This window comes from Fukomys damarensis, unplaced genomic scaffold (assembly GCF_012274545.1).
Source record: "Fukomys damarensis isolate Sample0158 unplaced genomic scaffold, DMR_v1.0_HiC HiC_scaffold_39, whole genome shotgun sequence".
Lineage (NCBI taxonomy): Eukaryota > Metazoa > Chordata > Mammalia > Rodentia > Bathyergidae > Fukomys > Fukomys damarensis.
The window spans coordinates 46,381,446-46,405,110 of record NW_022900951.1 but is presented as its reverse complement, the minus strand read 5'-3'; the positions used below and the strand labels follow the sequence as shown (position 1 = coordinate 46,405,110).

General features: G+C 36.7%; 1 protein-coding gene across 13 annotated transcripts in view; it reads left to right on the top strand.

Annotated features, from left to right (window-relative positions):
- Window positions 1-23,665, top strand: part of Huwe1 (HECT, UBA and WWE domain containing E3 ubiquitin protein ligase 1) — a 144,444-nt gene that overhangs the window by 2,816 nt on the left and 117,963 nt on the right. For 10 of the 13 annotated variants that reach the window (XM_033760392.1, XM_033760391.1, XM_033760390.1 and 7 more), the window contains 2 exons: window positions 1,664-1,714; window positions 3,194-3,334. The exons of 1 other annotated variant lie outside the window; for it this stretch is intronic. The gene's annotated coding sequence lies outside the window, so the exon portion shown is untranslated. Of the gene's footprint in view, window positions 1-1,663; window positions 1,715-3,193; window positions 3,335-23,665 lie in introns of those variants that run through there. 2 more of the 13 variants (XM_010629725.2, XM_010629727.3) reach the window with 1 other exon arrangement.

Below are 23,665 nucleotides of genomic sequence, written 5' to 3'. Positions count from 1 at the left end.
GCGGAGGCTGATGTCTGTCCAGCCTAGGACCCAGGGCTGAGGTGTTAGCTATCCGCATTTGTGACGCCTCAGGTACACGACATTAAGGAAGTGACGAAGGATGAAGCGCCGAGGTCCCGATAAACTACCTGAGAGGAAGACCATCCCATTTCTAGGTTGAGGCGACACCATTTCCCGGGCCTCAGCCGCGTGTGGGGCCTGCCTTTTGCCCCACCAACTGGTCATCGTCTGCGTTGTCGCCGCCGCCACAGTGGGCGAGTTGGGAAGTATGCAAGGGGAGTCCTGAGTTCATTGGGTAGTGAGGTTGAGGTTTAGATTTGGGTGGTAGGGGAGAGAGGGCCAACTAACGACGACTGGTCCCCTCCCCCTACCATTTTTGTGGGCCGGCCTCCTTACCTCAGTCTTGCGATGACCCTAGTTTTTCGTGAGTTAAGATGGGCTCAGCTTCTCAAGTCGCATGGCTTTTGAGCTAAGGTTTGGGGGTCAGGGTATGGAGTGTGACGTACTTCTCCCCAAAGTCTTTAGCCCTGTCAAATCTTCCCTCATCTACGTGGATAGTCGAGACTCATATTTAAGGGGGGAAGTTACAGCTTTTCCGTCACCCGCTCCCTATTTCTTTTAATTTAGAGTTTTGCCTGAGTCTTCTAGTCTGTCCGTGTTCCTCTTGCATTAGTCTCTGGCGCAGGCGTTGAATAGAGCCTATCCTGTTCCTTGAATTTACTCCATCTTTGTGGATGGAATCATAGTAGTAGCCTTCCATTTCCTCTGGTTCTCACGCTTCTATGACCCTGATTCCGGCCCAGGGTACAGAATTCTTCAATTCTGTATGCTGCTAGACCACTCTTAGGTGTAACAATGAATGGATCGGTAGCGTCGGTAGTTGGATAGTGGAGTCCTTGTGGCTTCCTAGTTCACTAGAAGCCTTCCCTTCCTCACCCCCCGCTCCCGTAAACCAACTTTTTGTCTTCTGTCCCTCTCATTTCCTTTGCAAGATCAGGGCCCGCCCCTTTTCCCTGTTTTGCTCTTTTTCTGCAGTAGCCTTTAGGACATCTATTTTTGCTAACCTGCTTCTCATTTCTTAATTCTTGGATTTCCTTCCTTCTCTGCTCCAAATGCTCTTTTTCTAGGAGCTGAATCTCCTAGAGTGGCATCAGGCTCCACTATATTTTCCACCCTCCACGTGTTATACATATCATTGCTAGATTGTGTCCTGCCTTGTCCTGCTTTATATCTTCTCCATACCATCATAACTATAGGCAATTAATTCCCTATCATTTGTTTCCTTTGTAAGTTATATGTTCAGCATTGATTTCTTTGGGCTCTAATGTTGGTTGCATGGATTGAAGAGACCGATACTGTATTTCTCATTCATGTGAAGCAGGCTGGTATGGTGGAAATACTGAATGTATGTGCTTTGGATTCACATTAAACTTTGTGACCTTGGGCAAATTACTTTCCAAATTCTCAGTTAAATTAAATAATGGGGATAGTAATGGTAGTACTTAAAGGGTTGTTGCTGGAATTAGTGAGAAAATTTGTAAAGTGCCTGGCTCATCATAGATGTGCAATATATTGCCATGGCTTTTTTCTTGGTGTAAAACTCTTTAAAAAAATTTTTTTGTTTTGTTTTGTTTTTGTTTTGTTTTGTTTTGTTTTGTACCAGGGATTGATCTCGGGTCCTTGCACTTGTGAGGCAGGCGGCGGAACCACTGAGGTAAATCCCCGGCCCTAAACTCTTTTAAGTTTTTATATATCTCAAGGCCAGATATAACCTTTTCATATTTTCCCCCTCATCTTCAGCCACTTTACCTGCAGTGGTTCATGACAATTACCGTTCTGTTTCTTTCTACCCTAAGAATTTCAGTGCATTGCCTCTCCTGGAATGACCATTAACTAGCACCATAATAATCCTGTCAAGAACCACACCCAGGTGTTTTATCTTTTGGAAGGGATGTCTCATCACTTCCTTGTTCATTCCTTCAAAGGCAGTCTGTCCTGTCATTCACCCTACAAAAGACTTGAAATTCAGTGCCAGACATTTTACATTGGTAAAGAGAACTTTGCCAACTGGCTTATAAGTATTCATGCTGTTTTCCCCCTGCCTCATTTATTTGGCCCCTCAGTGTGGGGATCTGCTGTTTGGAATTTTTTATCTGAGTAGGATGAGTCCTGAAAGATGTCTGAAAAGTTTCTTGGAATACCAAGCTGTTTTTCCAAAGGGAAGTACTGCCATTTTTTTTTTTAGTACACCACCTCCTGTTGTGCTTTTGCCATTTGATATTTTCCAGGGTACTTATTTACTAGAAGAATATTTGATTTGGAGGTAGTTTTCCTTACTGTTAATGTTTTCATTAAACCAATATTACTTTGGTTAGATGATGGGTATTGAAATAGAATTATGGTGGTGAAAAGTATACTGCTGTTGAAAATTTACAACGTGTGTGGACTGTAGTTTAGAGCTTCAAAATTTCCTTTAGTTTGAAGTGTTTTGGAAGTAAATGAACTTACTTTTTCTTTTTGAGGAAAGGAGATTACTTTGAGATTTTGCCTTTGTGCTTTTTATACTGGGTTAACAGTGATGACAAATTAAGTAACCCTCAGTTTGACATGTCATTCAGCATTAGAATAAATCTGGAAATGATTTATAGGTGTGGCCCAAAAGGTTTAATTTATTTGAGGTAGACTTCTGAGAAGATAGGGAGGAGTGGAGATATCAAATACAAACTTTGTATAATGTTCAAAGGCAACATTCAACCTGAATTTCCAAGGATGTTTACCATTTGTATCCCAGTATGGCCAAAAAGCATGTAAATGTGTCTCTTAAATTTCATTTGGATTGGAAACAGTTGCGTTTTCAAGGGTGTTAAGTGTCAGATTAGCACTGTTACAGTTTACCATTTGTATCCCAGTATGGCCAAAACGCATGTAAACCTGTCTCTTAAATTTCATTTGGATTGGAAACAGTTGCGTTTTCAAGGATATTAAGTGTCAGATTAGCACTGTTACAGCTATTGGTTTCTGATTCTTCAGTTACAGTTCAAAGCAGATCTTAAAAAATGCAAATACAGTATGAGACGGCTGTTGCTTCAGAAATAGTAACTGTGATTATATGAGAACTTTGATATAATGGTCAATTCTCCCGCACCCTAATAAATGTATCTTTCTTTCCCCCACACATCTTTTTTTTTTGTAGGTTCTCCACTAGCCTGACCTGAATGGGTTAGTGGTCCAGAGGAACCAGGAAACAGACCAATTTGGTTGGGAAGGTCCAGGAACCTATTGGAGCAGTGTTGGGATTTCCCACCAGGATGAGTATGATTGGCTGTGATTTTAGGTTAGTTTTTGTAGAGTTTTGTTGGTAGTATTTGTGTTTGACTTCCTGAAAAGGAGATGGTAGGACTATTTCTTTTATCATATTGAATTACTTTGGTTTCTTCCGTTGCCTGGATTTGATGTGGCACTAGTTGTTTTCTTACATTTAAGTGGTACTCTTTACTGAATTAAAGGGAACTGTTTAAATGCATTCTATATGTGCCTTTTAAGCATCACTCAAAAAATAAAATATTTTATAGACAAAACTATTATGTCTAACCAATTCTTTTTAAAAGTTACAAATAATTTCAGAATTGTAAAACTGAAAAGTATAATGATCATTCCACATAACTTACGAGCTTTAACATCTGTCATATGCAGCCATTATTTCATCTGTACTTCTACTCACTGCCCCAGTACATAACTTGGAGATAAATCCTTGTGTTGTTTTTATATGTAGAATATTGGTATTTCTGAATAACAAGAGCTCTTAAGGTAATCTCAAAATCATTGTATAACTAAAAAATTTTTATTAAGTAGAAAATATGAAAGAAGTATTCAAATTTCCCCAGTTTTCTCACCTTTATTTACAGTTTTTCTCAGGACCCAGAGAAAGTCCATTTATTGAAAAGCTTTGACATAGTTCTTAAAATTTGTTTTAATCTGTAGGTTCTCCTTTATCAATTGTTCTTATACTTTATTTGTTAAAGAAATTGTTCTGTAGAGTTTCCCCTACATTTGGGGATTATGATCCAGTAGTGGTGTCTAACCCATTCTTGTTAAAGAGAACCCATTATAGTGGAACAAATGTTAGTAATCTACTATATCCTAATTGGAGTTGATGCTGCTGTTCTAGTCACTATCCTAAAGTAACTATTGAGGACTCCTTTTTCTCTGGCAAAGTCTGATTTGATACTTGACTTCCATTCTATGTCTTAGCTTCACTTCCTGTTCCGTGTGAAAAGTGGATCTCTTGGTAGAAGAGGCTAATGTTTCCTAGATAATGTCCTGATTGTACCTTTGGGGTTTTTTATGTGTGATTTCAATAGCCTTAACTGATTTTGTTATTTTTATACTATAATTAAATGTTTTTTATTACTTTGATGTTGATATCCTAAGTGCTCTGACCCATACCTTCTCACCTAATGATGATTTCTTTTGGCTGTCATAATTCTTTGATGCTAAAAACAATTTTGTGGGGGAGGGTACCAGGGATTGAACTCAGAACCTTGCACTTGTGTGGCAGGCGGCAGCACCACTGAGCTAAATCCCTGGCTCTGCTGAAACAATTTTTGGAAGCTTCCACTTACATCTGATTTTTCAGGTGTCACACACAATTGTACTTTTCCTGTTAATCTTCATTTTGTTTCATCTGAGAATGATACTCCCTCTAGCACAAAGTCCTTTAAACTGTTCATTTGTTTCCTTAGGCAGTATTAGCCATTCTGCGATCCTACCCTTGTGTTCTTTTTGGTCAAAACTAGAGAATAAAAATAGAACTCATAGGCTCCAGCTAGCCTTTGATTTAGGCACAAATAGGAGCAGAGCAGAGCTTGTTCTTATCTTCAAAATAAAAGTAATTTCAAGTTAAAGGGGCAGTAAGGGGAAAAGTCAATCACAAATGAAAAATTTTAGGTTTTTGGATGAAATACTGTTGTCAATTACCAGTGCTATGGATCATGAGTTTAGGCTTTTCAATTGAATGTTCATCAGTGAAGAAATCAATCAAGCTGGGCGTGGTGGCGCATGCCTGTAATCCTAGCACTCGGGAGGCTAAGGCAGGAGGATCACTGTGAATTCGAGCACAGCCTGGGCTACATAGTGAGTTCCAGGTCATTCTCAACTACATAGTGAGACCCTGTCTCAAACCAAAAAAAAATCAATACTTGAGAACTAAATATTAAAGAGATGGCTGGGCATGGGGCGGGGTCGGCATGGAAGGCTGAGGCAAGGGGATCATTTCAAGTTTGAGGCCAGCCTGGGTTTATGTAGTTGAAGGCCACCTTGGACCATATAACAAGACCCTCTCAGAAAACCAAAAAGTAAAGACATTTTTTCTTGGGAATTACAACTAGCTCATGCTTTCAACAAAAGCAATTTTGAGCACGTTGGATATAATGAATTATATTTACTGAGTTTTCTGCAGTAAGAAAATTTAAACAAGGTCACTGAAACCTAAACCTGAGTTTTTGAAATCAGGATAACTGTAGAGTACTGGTGCAGAACTTTGTACACAGTAAACATTACAATAATCACATTCATCTTGATCATTTTTACTCCCCTTTTCTTGCCTCTTCCTGCACCACCTCACATCCCTTTTCCCCAGATACCCTTCCCACCTCCAGAATCTTTACCTGCCTGTTTTTTTTATTGTTTCTTTAATAAGCTCTTTAAATTGTTTATATATTGGGCATCTCAGAGAAACCATGCAATATTTAACCTTGTTTAACCTAGTATTATGGTATCAAGAACCATTTTCCCACAAATGACTCACATTTATCCATTATGGCTAAGCAGTATACCATTGTGTATATATACACCAAAAATTTCTGTATTTTTTTGTTGATGGGCATATAATCAGCTTCCATAATTCAGCTATTGTGACTCCCACTGCTATAAACATGGTTATACATATATCAGTGTAATATGTCTTTAACCATCAGGAAGCTACTCAGAAGAGTTATAACTGGGTCAAATAGAATTTCTATTTTCAGTTTTTGGAGAATCTACATACTGATTTCCACAGTTTTTGTACTAGTTTACATGACAACCAACAATGTAGAAGGGTTCCTTTTTTCCCCAAAAACCCTTGCGAGCATTTCTTGTCTTTTGAGTCCTTAATAACAGACATTCTTACTGGGACAAAATGGAATCTGAGTGTTGTTTTGATTTGCGTATCTCTAGTGGCCAAAGATGTGGAACGTTTTTCATATGCTTATTGGCCTTTGTATTCTTCTGAGAAGTGCCTGTTCATTTTAGTTACCCACTTTTTTGATTGGGTGTTACATGTGGGGGGCATTTAATTTTTTTGAGTTCTTTTTATAGTCTAGGTGTTTGTCCTTTGTCCAAGGTGTTGCTGGCAAAATTTTTTTTCTTGTTCTGTAGGTTATCTCTTTATAGGTGTTGGCTATACAGAAATTTTTAAATTTGACATAATACCATTTATTGATTCTTGGTACTTTATTACAATTAGAGCTCTGTTTAGGAAGTCCTTGCCTATACCTAATTTAGTCTTTAAGAGTTTTACCTATTTTTATCTTCTAGAAGATGCAGGGTATCTGTTTTTCTATCATCTGGGTCTTTGATTGATTTTGATTTGTACAATGTAAGAGATAGGGATCTAAGTTCTGTATGTGGATAACCAGTTTTCCCAGAATTATTTGTTAAAGAGGCTATTTTTTCAAGGGCTAGGGATTTTGTTCATTGGTGCTGTGCCTGCCTCAAAAGTGCATGGTAGAGTTTGATCCCCAGTACCGCCAAAAAAATAAATAAATAAATAAATAAAGAGGCTTATCTTTTCTTGAGCTTATGTAAAAAATCAGATGCCTGAAGGTGTTTGGGATTGTTTCTGTATCTTCTATTCCATTATGCAACTTGTCTGCTTTTGTATATCACACTTGTTTTTATTACTGTAGTTTTCTTCCACAGTTCTTTAACAGTTTTTTTCTTAAACTTAAATTTTTTCCCTTTTGCTATGTGTTTCATTTACAAACTCAAAATACTAAAATGCTGAACTAGGTTGCTTTGAAAATATTCATGTTTCATTTTACCCATACCTTTCCTGGAGTAAGATTAAGTTGTTGAAATCTGTTTTGTAGGTGTAACCATATTAGGCTGCTTTATAGTGATCTCCTCTGTAAGATAGACATTTGCAAGCACTTGGACTTTTGATGTTTTCTTGTATTGCTCTCTGAGTTTCCTCAGTGACTGGTTATCAGAAGTTTATATATGTTAAGGCCAGGGATAATTCAACTGTTAAGATTTTTGGGAGGCTCTTTTCATTTGATGTGTCATAAGGGTTGAGTTCCTAAAACTTGATGTACTTGTTGACTAGCTTGGTTCTCTGGTTATACAAATGCTTGCACATAGTGAAGGAGTGGCCCTCTGTGGGTTAAAAAATTGAAGGTTTGGTTTGATCTTATCTCAAGGATTGTCCTTTTAGAGCCTTTAAAAAGTTCTTGTTCCGCTTTTATAATTACACTGGCAACAAAGATTGATCCTAGACTGTGACTTGGTATTTGTTTTTGCTTTAATGAAAGTATCATTAAATGGAGATTGGTATTGTACGTGTGATTCATTTTGGATTGCTAGTTGAACTAGATAGATAATGTCAAAAAATTTTCAACCCTGGGATTCAGGTTGTGTAATTTTAAGTGTTGAAAGTGTTTCCTTTTCAATCGTTAAGTGGTGACTAGAAGGGACTAATACTAGGGAAGACTTAAATTATTCCAGAGCATCCTAATAATTTGGATTTGAAAGATTGGTGAGTCTGAACAAACTGCCATGAATTTATATACCGCATTGAGCATAATTCAGGTTTTAAGTCCTTATAAGTAAAGATGCTTGAATATGTTGCATTTAATGGTTGCTTATGTTTTGAACAATTTAAAAAGATTACCTTAATAATTACATTATTTGCTATATTTATTTTGTTATAGGTCTGTTTTATAATGAAGCATCTGTCTCTTGCTTGGTCTTTGCTTTTTTTTTAACCCTCCTATTTTTCAGGAGAGTCCTGCTATGTACCCAAGCTGACTGGCCTCAAACTTGTGGGCCCAAGTCCTGTTTGAGCTTCCCTTCCACTATTTTTTACTACATTCTGCCAATTGAGTTGTTAAAGGTGGAAGATTTTTCAGGACAGTGACTAAGAAGGTGGACTCTCGAGCCAGACTCCCTCAAGTCAAGTTCTTTATCTGTTTTTCGTATCAGCCTTGTCACCTTGTACAATTTTTTTTTTTTTTTTTTGGTACCAGGGATTAAACTTGGGACTTTGCGCTTGCAAGGCAAGCAGCAGAATCACTGAGCTAAATCCCCAGCCCTGTACATATTATTTCACCTCTTTGTGCCATAGTTCTTAATCTTTAAAATAATGATGTTATTTACCTCATTAGGGTTTTTGGTAAGTTTAGGTGACTTAAGTCATGTAAGGCTTAGAACAGCAGCTCTAAACTTTACACTAGGATCTCCTAGAGGGCTTGTTGAAACTGATTGCTGGACCCCACCCCAGAGTTTCCAATTCTGTAAAGGAGTGGAAAGTTCCTAGATTTTGCAGTTCTTTGTTCTCGTGTTATACTGAAGCTGATAATCAGGGAATAAGTGGCATAGATCAGTGGTTGTCACAGAGTATTAACTGTTCTATTTTCCTGGGCCCTACTCTTTGTGAGTAAAATACTACTCTACTCTTCTGTACTGCTCAATACTGCCTTCAGCTGGAAGCAATTTGAGATTCTTTTGTAGTATTTCTCAAAGTGTAGTTCCTAGATCAGTGTTCCTACAAATGGATAGCTAGATCCAGAAGCTTAATAAATTCAGGTTAATTCTTTTTGGTGACTATCAGCAGGGATAATGTGTTCATTCACAGCATTCATTATGTTGTGATTTCTTAGATTTGTAAAAATCCATGAATTCATTGGAGTTGCACAGTGGTGGCACTTCACTGCTATCATTTTGTTTTCAACTACTGGGTGGAGTCATTTTATGTTTACTCTCATTTATTTGGTTCACTCACTGATAAGAGTTTGTAGGAAGTTTCCTTTCTTTGTTTTGGGCAGTACTAGATGTTAAACCTAGGGAACACCGAGCCACTTTCTTAGCCCTTTTTCATTTTTCATTTTGAGACAGAGTCTTGCTAAGTTGCTCAGGCCTTGGATCTTTGGATCCTCCTATTTCAGCTTCCCAAATGGCTGGAATTATAGGTGTATGCCACCACACTGGCTCAGTCTTTTTTTTCTCTCTCGTACTGGGGATTGAACTCGGACCTTGCCCTTGCCAAGCAGTTGCAGCGCCGCTGAACTACATCCTCAGCCCTTGGTTTTTTTCTTTTTAAAAGACGGCTTTCAATACAATGAATTGGTTCCTACTCATCTCAGAAAGTTACATATATGTATAAATACATGTTTGCGTGTATATATACATGGTATGTATATATATATCTGCATTTGTGGGTATAAACATTTGACGATTTTTTGTACTAATTTATCGAAGTTCAAATTGTCCCTCTTGGCTAGTGGAACTCTCTTAAACTTGACTCCTGATTCTTCTTGACCATGATGCTTAATAGTCTTTGATTGCTTCCTGTACCTGGATGTTCCAGGCTTATTCTTCACCTGGAATTAGCTAATGAGAGTAAGAAACAGGATGAAGTTGAAGCACATGCACTCTTTGTCATAGGTAGCTTTGATATTTCTACTGATTGCTCCTTTTCTCTTTCTGCTTAACCTCTCCAGGCTGCATGTTTACTCTTCGCTACTTTTACCCCCGTGTAGATAAAACATGTTTATTAGAATTTAGGTAGAAAACTTTGAGAAGTCTTGATAATACAGCATGGAGCCCCCAGGCATTTCACAATTTGGGGCATAGCCACTTAATAGTACTATCAGCTTGGGTAACCTAACCTATTGTTGTTTCACCTAGGGGAAGACCTTATTCATGTGGTATTTGGAATTAAATTAGTAAATGTAGAGTTTTACTATACTGTAGGTGAGCAGTAGTAGATGGTAATTTACTTAATATACTAGTTCATTTCAACATCTCAGGTGGATAGTCCAGGTTGTTGAAGTGATAGCCATTTAGTAGAGTGTATCTGGCCTCTGTTTGTGTAGGCTCCTCAAGGGCAGGAAGGGGGATGGGATTTGCTAATCATTTTGAGTCTGAGACTATGGCCGTTGATACCTGAATTCCCACTACAGTAGTTTTTCACTTTCCAAAACCTTAGAAGTAACATACCTTCTGAAGGGTCCTACCCACTTACATGGTAATATATTTTCCATCTATACAGCCCTTTTTGCTTAAGGGTTCTTCTTTTCAAGGTTCTATTGTAATCTTAGTAAACAAATGAGTCTTCCTAAAAATCATCATTGTCACCACTGTTGTCATACTGACGTAGCTGTTTAGAAAAGAGGTAAATGTTTGTTCTTTTAACATTTTATATAATATCTAAAGTAGTGTGTGGCACATAGTGGAAATCATTGTTCATTTTTAAGTTAGTATATCTTCCTTTTCTCATACCTTACGTCTTTTCATTTAGTTGAATGATGATTTACTGAGTATTTCTAAGTACAAAGGAGTGTGGACAAAATGAATGACACTTGGTTTTATCTCTCGAGAATCATAATATTTAAGGACTGTAAGTGAGATCATGCTTAAAGTTACTTAGTGATTGCTTTTGTGTCATCATTTTTCCCTTTGCTGTCCATGCATGATAAAAGTCTATTGTTCCCAAATCTCTTAATTCTATGCCTTCCCAGCCTTTAAAAATGCTGATATATGAGAAAGCTTGCAATTGTCTTCTATGAATAAGGGGTAATAGCAAGAAAAATCTTTGGACCAAGATTAGATTTCAAAGTGGCACATACAGTTCATGGTCTACGATACAGTTCATGGTCTTTTGATAGCCTTACTTACACCTGGTCTCCAGCCTGTCTTTTGTTGCTTTAACTGCCTTTCTTCTACCCTTTTCATTTTCCCTCCCCTTTAAAAATGTTTGCTATGTTTAAAGACTAACTATACTCAATTAGTGATCAGTCAAGTATGTAAATAGACAACTGTATTTCATATAAATTAGGATTTGAGCGTGGCTTGGTTATCACTAATTTTTCATTCTTAACTATAGAGTTAATCAAAAGGCCTACTTTCTAGGTTGCTGTGAGCGCTTAAGTGCAATGATATATATTTGGAATTGAGGTAGTGCTGAGACAGGGTCTTGCTATGTAGTCCAGGCTGGCCTTAAATCATGGTGATCCTTCTGCCTCAGGATCTAAGTGCTGGGATTGCAGGCATGTGTCACCATACCTGTTATTTTAAAATTTTTAAATGATAGAATAATCTACAAAGATAAGACCATTCCTTATGTAAAATAAATACATAATCATTATGTTACTTGGTGCGGATTACTTCACTAAGCCAGTTTTCTCATTTTTAAATGAGAGCAATGGTGGTCTCATTCATTCAACAAATATTTATTGAGAATGTACTCATTGCTGCCACACTGGCAATGCAAAGAACCAACTAGGGCAGTGGTGAACACTGGCTCTTACTGAAAGTTCTAAAAGGTTTGCCATCACTGGACTAGGGAGTAGAGAACAGGAGGGTCTTCTGAGGACGGGAGATTTTGTAGATCATACTCAAAAAGAACAATACAATCTTCTGAGGAATAGAATGTGCTTAGCGTAGTTTATAGGAGTATATCAGGATATATATAATTTTGTTAGGGTTAAATAAGATACAAGATGTATGTCATGAGCTCACAAATGCTATATAAATGAAGTTAGTTAAACGTATCCCAAATTACCATTATTTTGTCATGAGACTTATACTTTGGGTACATCTCTTTTGTTGTTGTTGTTGTTTTTTGTTTTATTTTTTTTGAAACAGGGTCTCCCTCCCTGTATAGTTCAGGCTGGCCTTGAACTCGCTATATAGCCGGGGCTGGTATGAACTGGTGGCAATCCTCCTACCTCACCCTCCCAAGTACTGGGATTACTGGTGTGTGCCACCATGCCCAGCTTGGGTACATTTCCTTTAGCTATGTTTTATTCCCCCTTAAGGGTGTTGATGTACTGTTGGAGTGAACTACCTGAAAAGTAATGCTTTCTATCTTAAAAAAAAAATTGTTTTTTGTTTTTTTGAAACAGGGTCTCACTCACTATGTAGTTGAGACCGACCTGAAGCTCACTATGTAGCCCAGGCTGGTCTTGAACTCACAGCGATCCTCCTGCTTCAGCCTCCTGAGTGCTGGGATTACAGGCGTGAGCCACCATGCCCTGCTAAAAAATTTTTTTCAGTATATTTTTGTCTTCAATTTCTAATGTCACTGAGTCACTTCAAGAAAATTTAGAAAATGTATACATATTTGAGAAGGGATCATAATCCTCCACAGTATTCAGTCACCATGAACATTATGGTATGTTTACATCTTAATAAGGATAATGTTTAAAGGATAGGAAAAGAGCTGGGGATGTGACTGTGCACAAGCCCAGTGTTTGATTCCCCAGTACTGCCCCCCCCCAACAAAAAAAAATTCCAGTAGAAAATTGAGCAAGTTTTTTCCCAGAATAGAAGAGTAAAAAATGTCTGGTAACAGGAAAATATATTCAAACTAAGAATCAGAGGTACAAATTGTTTTCTTACTCATTAGATCAGTAAGAAATAATTTGTATCAAATCATGGCAAGAGGTATAGTAAAGGGTCACATCTTATAATATTGCTCACAGGTAGTGTAAGTTACAAGATAGTATATAATACATGACACTATGGTTTTGGGTTTTTTGTTGTTGTTGTTGTTACTGTTTTTACTAGAGCAGGGGGTTGAGGGTGTAGCTTCAGTGGTATAACATTTACCTAGCATTAGTGAGGCTGTGTATTTGATCTCCCGGCACCACAAAAAATAAAACTTGAGCAGACTGATAGTGTTTTAGTAGCTGGAGAAATGGTCAACGGGAAATTAACTTTTTTCTGTAATGTTTTCCTTTGTGCTCCTGAGAAATTAAAAATATACTAAAAAGTACAGAGAGTAGTAATACAGCATTTCCTCCATAATTTATAATTTTAATATTTGTTTTTCCCTCAAGTGTTTTAGGGTAGGTAATACCAGTAAGGGGGAGATACTTTTTAATGTGCTAGAATCCCCTTCCCCCAGCCAGATTTATTACCTTGAATTACTTGAAGTTTTATATTGTGAGAATGGTATAAATTACTCACGTAAGTGAAAATTCAAAACCTACGTGATTTACACACACAAATCTATTATTACCTAAGTAACATTAAATTTGTATAGTACTTAAGAGTTTGTAAAATTCTTGGAGCCAAATCCCCAGCCCTGAAAACACTTTCTTGATTGATGTATTTTTATTATAGTTTATAATTTTTGAAAATGTATCATTCATTACCTCCCTTCCAACTTATGAAAACTTTCAAACAAAAGTATTAAACAGCACAGTGAGAGCCTGTATACCACAGACCTGATTCAGCAATTAGGATTTTGCCATATCCAATTTATACGTACACTTGATCCTTGGTATGCAAGGAGGAAGTAGTTCCAGAACACACCCCCCCCAACCAGGATACCAAAATTCACAGATGCTTGCTCAAGTTTGTTACACTGAATGATACAGTATTTTCATATAAAGTATACATATCTTTTTCCATACTTTGAGCCATCTCTAAATTACTTATCTGATAGTATATATATAAATGGTTGTTATTCTGAGTTTAAAAATGACAAAAATTGTACAAGTTCTGTACATTTTTTTTCAATATTTATTGGTGATTGGTTGAATCCATGGATGCTGAACCCAATGATACAGTGGGCTGACTATACATATATGTGTGTGTTAATTTTTCTGAGTCTTGTGATGGATGACACTTTATCCTTAAGTCCTTCAATATAAAAACATCTCATAAAACTACAGTATTACTACACCTACTAATTTTTTAATATATAATCTCCAGTCCACAAATTGCCTCAGTTCCCAAAATAATTGTTTTATAGCAGCTTCCTCCAAATCAGTGTAAAATGGTATTTTTAATTTTTAAATTTTATTTAATTTGTATTACTATAGGTGGAACCCAGGAAGTTGGACATGATAGCCATGCACTTTACCACCGAGTAACACCCCCAGCCTAGAAATATTTTTAAATTTGTTGTCCCTGTTACCAATCCAAATATTTAAATATAGGATCACTCAAAAATTGCATATTTTTTCATTAATTATGAGATTACAGGAAATATAAAAAGGACAATTTTATCAAAATACAAGAATCGACTGGTTGCAATAACTAGTCAGTACATAAACACACTGCCTGAGTGAAGCTTGGGGTAAAGTGTTAAGTGGTTAATCACTTCTGTGTCCATATCATTATATATACATGTATGTGTACATACGTATACATATATATGTTATAGAAGTATAGATGTGTATTTTCTCCTATGGAATGTTTAATAAGTGATCCATTATGGTACCTCAGGATATGTCTTGAGATTAGTACTGCAGAAGAGCATAAACTTCGACACTTCTGTCTTTGCTATGAAATGGCTCTCTACAGATCTGCTGCCATATTTTTCAAGGCTCTTGACTCCTACAGCCTGGAGTACCTTGCACTCTTCACTTAGTTTTTAGTCCAGGTCCTTGCTTTTTGAGTTTCCATAAGTATTTTGGCAAGGCCAACTTTTAAAAAGAGAAAAGTCAAGACTGGGGATGTAGGGTTCTTGCTGGGTTTGATCTCTACTGCTGCAGAAGAAGGTTAGGTGGGAGAAATGCAGGCATTACTTCAGAACAATCTTTTACATCGAGATCTTTGAAAATCTTTAAAGGTATACTACCTTTGCAGGTGAATTCAGATTTGTGCCTCTCACAAAACAAATTAGCCACATGTCACTTAATGGTTTGACTCAGTGATAGATTGCATATAAGACCATGATCCTATAAGATTATCTTGCCTAGTGACATTGTAGCCATGTTAGATTGTGTAAGTTACCCTCTAGGGCAGTGGTGGCGAACGTATGGAATGCATGTTATCTTTCTTTTAAGACAAAAGACATAATGTATGAGATTTTTTTTTTCTAAACTAAAACCTCAGTGTTCAGGCTTAATTGATTGCATTGTTAGTGCTTTGTAATAAGTAAATGGGTTTTGGGTTGCACTTTGGGCACTCGTATCTAAAAGGTTCACCATTATTGCTCTAGGGGTAATTATTTGCCCCAGGTATCATTGCTGGACAATGAAGGAATTGGACATTAAGCCCAGGTTACCTAGTCCAGTATTGTTCCCACTATGCTCTGTTTTCCTTTAAATGGAACTGATCTTTATTTCTAAATGTGCTACCAGGTGTCACCTATAGAAGTGCAGAATACCTGGTACTGTTCCTATAAATACATTACTCCAAAAATGGAAGAAATTTAATAAGTAGAAAGTTAATGTGAGAGAGGCAAAAGGTCTACAGGAAGCTTAGCATCTGTTTGACTGTGGTTATTTCTTTGCAACATGCGATCAGTTTGGACCTCTTTCATGGCACGCTTTGATGTGACACTGTATTTAATGCATATATGTGGGTGCCTTAAAAACCAGTAAGTGGGACTGATTTCCCATTTGTGAAACTTACAAATTAGCATTTTCTGGGCGTGGGATGTAGCTCAGTTGTAGAGTAGTTGCCTAGCATACACAAGACCCTGGGTTCACACAAGCACATGCACACGTACATACCCAAAGTGGAGTTTTCCAAGTCATTAATACTTCTCAACTGTCTTAAAATTTAAAACTAACATGTTTGCTGTATTTTGGGGGGGGTACGAGGGATCAAACCTGGGACCTTGAGCTTGCGATGCAGGCGGCAGAACCACTGAGCCCTACTGTATTTTAAAAAACAAAGTATTTCAGTTAAAAATGAGTCCTCTCCCAAAATAGAACTTTCATTCATACCAACCCTCAGAAACCTCTATTTGTATATAACACTTTATACCTTTTGACAGTTATATGCTGTAAGTGTACGTTTGCATACTATGCATAGTTTAATGTTAGATCATATGATTTAACTCCATTCTTTTTTGTTTTTGTTGTTGTTTTTTGAGACAGGGTCTCACTATGTAGTTGAGACTGACCTGGAACTCACTATGTAGCCCAGGCTATGCTCGAACTCACAGTGATTCTCCTGCCTCAGCCTCCAGAGTGCTGGGATTACAGGCGTGTGCCACCACGCCCGGCTTAACTCCATTCTTTTTAATGGCTGCATTGTACTCCAAAATAGGAGTTTACTAAAATCATTCCCTCTTGTTCAGTCATACAAATAGAGTTGCTGCTGGATTAAAGGATGACCAATTTATATTTTTGACAGGTATTTATTTGCAAAATGACCCACAAAAAGGCTATATTGAGTCAGTATTTCCACTAAGTATCTATGGGTGCCTTGTTCTCTACCTTTATCTGGTAAAGTGGGATATTCTTAATTTTTAAAAATTTTAACCAGTTCAGCGAGCAAGAAATAGAACCTCTTTCCTTTGATATTTTTGTAACTAATCATGAAGATGAACAAATGTTTATACCTGCAAATTCATGACCTTTTATTTGGTTTTCAGTTTGTATTGTTTTATGAGTATTGCGACTCCTTTGTATATTAGAAGCACCCTTTATCTTGTTACAAACTTTGTTTTTGATTTGGGATTTTTATTTAATCAAATATAATTTTCTTTTGTGATTTCTCTGTTAATTAACTTTCTTGGAAGGCCCTTTCTCTGCCAAGATCACAGAAAAGTTCCTTGCATTGTCTGCTAGTACTTTTAAAATTTGGCCTTCTATGTTACAGTACTAGTGTGTATTCTGTACTTTTGGTTTTGTCTAATTAGCTAGTAACTTTTACCTTCCATCCTGGGAAAGACTATTTGATCTTTTAAAATATGTTCTTTGAAAGTGAATCATTGGGTAAAGGTTTTTGTTTTTTAGAAAAACTTTGGAGTTTGTGCCAAGTAAAAAACTGGCTTTCCTTTTTTTTTAAAAGTAAAAAACGTTTTTCTTTTTTTTTTTTTTTTTTTTTTTGGTACCAGGGATCAAACTCCGGACTTTGTGCTTACAAGAACGCAGGTGGCACCACTGAGCTAAATCCCCAGCCCATGGTTTAATTTTATTTTTATCTCTTTAGTTTTTGAGAATAATTCAGGTTTCTAAGGCAAAGTATTACAGATAGTGCTTTAATAGATCTTAGTTCTTATATTTCTATTTTGAGTCCCAGATTGTTCTTAAGTCACAAAGCCAGTGGTGGTTAAAAAACTAAAGTATTTTTCCATGCTACAAGCATCTTTCGTGTAATAGATGCATATGTTGTAAAACAGCAGATTATTCACATTGTGTAGTTTCTTTAAAAGCATTTGAAGTAACTATGTGCCAGGCTTTGTGTGGTGCTGTTAGATTTACTAACAGAGACTGTTTTGTCTATTCTGTATATTGAGATGTATCTTTGTTTTGTAAAGTCTTTGTGCTACAGCTTTCTCATCAGTGGACTGATTTGATTCTCATAACCTTTGAAGTTAGAATTACTTTTATTATACCAAAGAGTTTACTGCCTCATTGATAATTGCTGACTTTTTCAAAATATACAAAAGAATCTTTGTTTCAGTTCCTTCAAAATTCATTTGAACCAGCTCGAAGTAGTTGAGATCGAATAAAAATCTTTGGTTAAGTCACATGGCTTACATACTATTTTTTAGTAGATGATCTGATCTTTAGAGAACTATGATTTGAGAATGAGGCTGAAGATTCCCAGTCTCTTTGTCATCAAAGTAAATTCTTGATTAATAACATGGCTAACTGTAGAAATTAAATTACACAGTATGTTGTCCATCATACAGTGTAGAAAGGTTGAAAAGACAAGCTATTTTTTGTTTTTGATGAGATATGTTTATCTGCCATATTTATAGAATACTTGGCACAAAATTACTGCCCTTAGATTAATCTGGAGCTGAGAGAAATGTAATGAAAATAATAGTATGTCTTATTTTTGCCAGTCACAATCCTATGTGTGACTGGCTCAGAGATGTGGAATAATTTATCTGAGATTGTACACCTAGTAAATGGAATTAAAACCCAGGTCTAATTTTGAAGCTTACATTATGCTGTTATCTTCTAAATCATTTTGAGTTTTCTTGTCAGAATACATGAAAACATGTAAAATCTAGCTTTATTTAGAAATATATATAATCCAGCCATTTCTTTACCAGATTTGTTCTTTTTCTACCTTTTTAGAAAATATAAGGGGCTGGGGCTTTAGTTCAGCGGTTCGGTGGCCTGCCTTGCAAGCTCAAGGACCCGAGTTCAATCCCCGGTACCAAAAAAAAAAAGAAAAGAAAAGAAACTATAAGACTAGAGAATTTTATCCAGAAATACAGTATTCCTCCATATATTACAGGCTCATCTTCAGAGATGCTACTTATTTCTCTGTAAACCCAGAGAAATGAGAGAATTGGAGATGAATAATGCAGAACAATTAGCATTCTCTCTATTGTCTTGTACTTTGAGTGTACTTGTCATATGGCTTTAAGGAAAACACCATACTTCAATGTTTCGTAAATGAAAAGGAGAGGCCAGGGATTTAGCTCAGTGGTGCCATCACCTGCCTCTCAAGTGTAAGGTCCTGAGTTCGATCCCTGGTACCAAAACAAAGAAACAACAACAACAAAAAACATAAATGAAAAGGAATTACACATGAAAACACTAATAGCTAAGCAGAGTCTTAGCTTTATTTAAGGTATTTCAAGTCATGGATACTTTGAAAAGCTAATGAAAACTATTGGCCATCTTCTCAGAAAGTACTGCATGTGCAAAATGTTCCATAGAACTTCAGGATTTTTGTGGTGATTGTGCAATAATAGGATGAAGAAGTCTAAAAATATCTCTATACTTATTTTTCTCTGTGTCATTAAGAGAATGTCCAGATTGCTATGTTGTTCTTATATTTCCTAGCATATATTTTTCTACATTGTATTTTTCAACACTGTGTCCCAGGGTTATTGCTAGTCTTGACTGTTTTGCTAAATGTGTACTCTGCTTTATGCAGATTTACTCTAAAAATCCAGTTCTTTTCCAGTTCTAGGAATAGAACCCAGGCTTCCTACATGCTAAGCAAGGGCTTTCCTACTGAGCTATATCCTCAGATCCCAAATTTTTTAGTTGTGTTAAGTAAGGATTTTTCATATTTTCTACTTTTCCGTGTACCTAGCTAGCACATAGTACTTATCTTATTGTCCTGCATGGAGTATTGTCATAGTTATCTGTTGAGTGGAAAGATGAGGGTTAAATGACTTCTAAATTGATTTCCTTGGAAATTTCACCAATACAGTTTAATGTGACTTGGATTTTTTAGCATTGTTCAAGCATTTATTATTTTACTAAATGACAGTTACTATACTGGTGGGTGATAGGAATACAAAGGCAAACATGATATATAGTCCTGTTTATGCAAAATTCAGACTAGTGGGGAGACTATCAGGTAGAGGTGTGTGGATTGAGTATATGTCAAGGATTCTGTGGAGGCATAAGCACGGGGTCAGTTTTACTCTGGGAAAGAGGTATCCCCAAATGCCTTTTAGCTGGGCTTGATCCCCGTCCATACTCTTGGAGGCTTGGGCAGGAGGATCCTGAGTTCAAGGATAGCCTTGCAATTTAGCAACTTAGTGCTAAACATTAAGAATTTACAGTTGTCTCAAAACTTGAAAGGTGCTGGGGATAATAGCTCCGTATAAAGGCCCTCAGTTCAATTTTCAGTAATGACTCCACCCCCAGCCACAACAAAGGCCTCGGCCCAAAAACCTTCACTGGAAAAAGAAAGCTTCTTTAATAAATGGTGCTGGGAAAAGTAGCTTTCCACATATCAAAAGTGAACCTATAACCCATATCTTTCACCGTGTACTAAACTAAAATAAAAATGAATCAAAGATCTAAATATTAAAGCAATCTGCTGGAAGATAGAATAAATAAAACTATTGAAGACATAGGTATAGGCAAAGACTATGAATAAAAACCTGATCACACAGAAAATATAAAGAATCAACAGCTGTGATCACATCAAGTTATAAAGCTTCACACAGCCAACGAAACCATTAACAGATTGAAGAAGCAACTCACAGTATGGGGAAAAAAACTTACCAGCTATACCTCAGACAAAGGACTAATATTTACAATATATATAGAACTCAAAAAATTAGACCCCTTCCCCTCAATTTAAAAACCCAATGCAAAAATGAGCATCAGAAACAAATAGACACTTCTCAGATGATGTACAAACAGCAAATAAGTATATGAAAAGAATGTTCAACATCACTGGGCATTCCAGAAATGCCACTTAAAACATCACTGAGACTCCATCTCCAGAAAGAAAGATCATCAAGAAATCTATCAATAACAAATGGTGGTGTGGGGCTGTTGGGAAAAAGGAACCCTTTTCTGGTGGGAGTGTAAACTGATACAATTAATATGGAAATCAATATGGAGATTCTTCAAAAGACTAAAACTAGCAGTTCCACTTGACCCAGCTATTCCCTTCTAGGCATCTTCCCAAAAGAGCATCATACCACAGTGGTATATGTATACACATGTTTATAGCAGCACAATTTATAATAATTAAATCTTAAAAACAGCCCCTATACCCATTGACAGATAAATGGATTTAAAATGTATTTACATATAATGGAGTACTACACTACTATAAAGAAGGATAAACTTGAGTCATTTGTAGGAAAGTGGGTGCACCTGGAGACCATAATCTTAAGGTGAAATAAATTGGACACGTGTTTAAATATCGCATTGTTTCTGTGGTATGAGAACCCAAAGGGTAATTAAGTAGCATGGTGAAGGATAGATTTGGGAAATAGGAAGAACATGTTCAAATGCAAGGGGTGAGGGAGAAAAGGCAGGAAGTGAAAGACGAAAAAAATGGAAACAAAGATTTTGAAATGGGAGGGGAATGGGAAAAGAATTAAGGATTATTTTAATCTTACATCATTGCCTTTTCTCTTTTACTTTCCTTTTTAGTTTTATTTTAGGATTCCCTATTTTTAATGTTCATACAGAGATTTCTTTAACTGAAATACCGAATAGTTTCTTTGGTGTGAAAAACTATAATAGTACACAGGATCCTAATGAGATGATTAATAATGTGAAATAGGAAGTGAAGGGCTAAAGGTGTAGGGAAAGAGGAAAGGGTGGGGGAAAGGTACTAAGGGAGAGGAAAAAAATATGAGAAACTGAACAAATGGAAATAAAGTGTTTGTAAATGGGGAGGGGAGGAGGGAGTGAAGGGAGAGCAGGGACAAGGGGAAAAATGAGAATCAAGACCTATTATGTAAAGGCACAGAATCCCAATGATGAAAGTAATTGTATTGTATACCTAGATTGTACCAATAAACTCAATAAAAAGAAAAAAAAAGAATCAAGATACATTATGAATGTTAAAAATTCTCTCTGATATAAAGGCCCCCAGAATGAAGGTGATATATAAGTTGAGCTTCAAATGATACGCAGGGAAAAGCTCTTCTAGCAAAGAGCAAGGAATTGAGTAAAGTTTTGAGTGTTGGGGAGACTGTAAAAAGCTGGATATAGCTCTAAGGCTTGAGGGGAGCTAAAGGAGTAACGTGATCTCTTGTTCATTGGTAAGAGTTAAGTATGGACCAGGTCTTGGATGCTGGTTTTGAGTAAAGAGTTTGTACTTAATATAGGTAAATTTTTGCCAGGGATTTAATTTAGCTCAGTGGTGCCACCACCGCCTGCCTTGCAAGCACAAGGTCCCAAGTTCGATCCCTGGTACCAAAAGAAAAAACAAAATATAGGTAAATTTTGAGTTTTAGGAAGATTACACTGGCAACAGTGTGGAAGATGGAATAGAGGGATCTGGCAGGATAAAGTCTTGAGTTTAAAACATCTGTAATGTATGAGCTTTTCAAACATATGTGCAAAAACAGAAAATGGTACAATGAGTATGTGTACTTTTCACCCAGCTTCAGCATTTATCAGCACATGGCTATTAACTTACTTGTACCTTGTTTTATTGTTTTGAAGCAAATTCCTAAGTTGGTTACAAATTGGCAAAGCATAATTGATAAGTAAGTCTTAAGGCTAGCATGTAGAGCCAAATCACCTATGCAGCTCTACAAAAATAAAACAGTCTCAGATCTAAATGAGTATAATATTTCTATGATGAGGCATTTTTAGTTTTCAGAATAAGTCAGGCAAGGTGCCACTGAGGTAAATCCCCAGCCCAAAATAAATTCTTAATTTTTAAATAACTTGACTTCATTTAGATGTTTCCTGAACTTGTTGAACACTAACAGTTACACCTAGTCTGGGCACAAATGAGAAAGGGCATTGGTGACAGACAATTTTTAAAGGCTGTGGACTAGAATTGTTCCAGAGCACCTGTTTAAAATTGCATTTGACAAGGGCTCTTCCTGTTCTCCTTAATTTGTATAACTTACACACAGGCATTGCTGCTTTTATTTTTGTTGAGAATGCTAAGAGGGGCTTCTGGCATGCTGTTATATTTCCTTTCTACTGGCAAAACTGATAGTCTGCATACTTTGGTGAGCCTGGTTTTGTTGCCTAGTTCTTCTGATGCTAGTTTCTGAATAATTGCTTATAAGTGCCGAAAAAGGACAACTCCTGTATTTGTAGCTTGACAGAACTGTAGAGTAGAAGATGTGTCAAGGATGTATTCTCAGTTACCATTCTCACTTTCAAAGTCAATGTTACAGGTTTCTGATTCCTCTTTCTTGGTATTCCATCCCACATTTTCTTTGCATACGCATACTGCGGTGCAGAGAAGCACCCAGAGATGTAGTATATTCGGATTGTAAGTGAGACTATCTAGATAATTGTACAGGTAATTTATGAATTTTTCTTTCATGAGTAAAGGTCATGCTAGTGTTGCTTTATGGTTACATCTTATTTTCAGTTCTCCCCCCGCCAAAAAAAAATCTAGGTCAGCATTTGTCTGTTGTACATAGGGAGACTGGTGTCTGTGGGAGAGGGGGTGGTACGATGGACTGTATAAGTAGGCATGAACTGTTGTCCACTATGTTGAGATGAGCAACAAATTTGCATTTGTATCTAGGTTCTATTACTTACTAGGTATATGACTTCTCTTGGCCTCTTAAACTGGATACATTTTCATCTCCATACTGTTACAAGGATTAGAGAAAATATGTCATGGATGATAGATATAAATTGTAACTCATATCATAAAAGGTCCTCAGGATATTTTTATTGGATAGTAATGTAGATAATTGAGAATGACCAGATAAGCTTCAAATCATGTGGGATCCCCTTTAACAAATCAGTTAATCAGTTATGTTTGTGTCTCTAATGAAATAATAAATTTATTTCAAGATTTAACTTGCTCCTTCCTTGATGTGGTGAACAGTCAGGGAAGCACCCACCTGAATTTACTTTTCAAAGACTGCAAAAGGCAAAGGGAATCATTGCAGTGCAAAAAGAATGAAATAGTTTGCTTTGTGGGATCTCAGGACTTTAGTGTTCTGGTTGTTTTTTGTTTAAAGACTACTAGTTGGCCGGAGATTTAGCTTAGTGGTTCTGCTGCCTGCCTCGCAAGCACAAGGATCTGAGTTCAATCCCCCGTACCAAAAAAAAAAAAAAAAAAA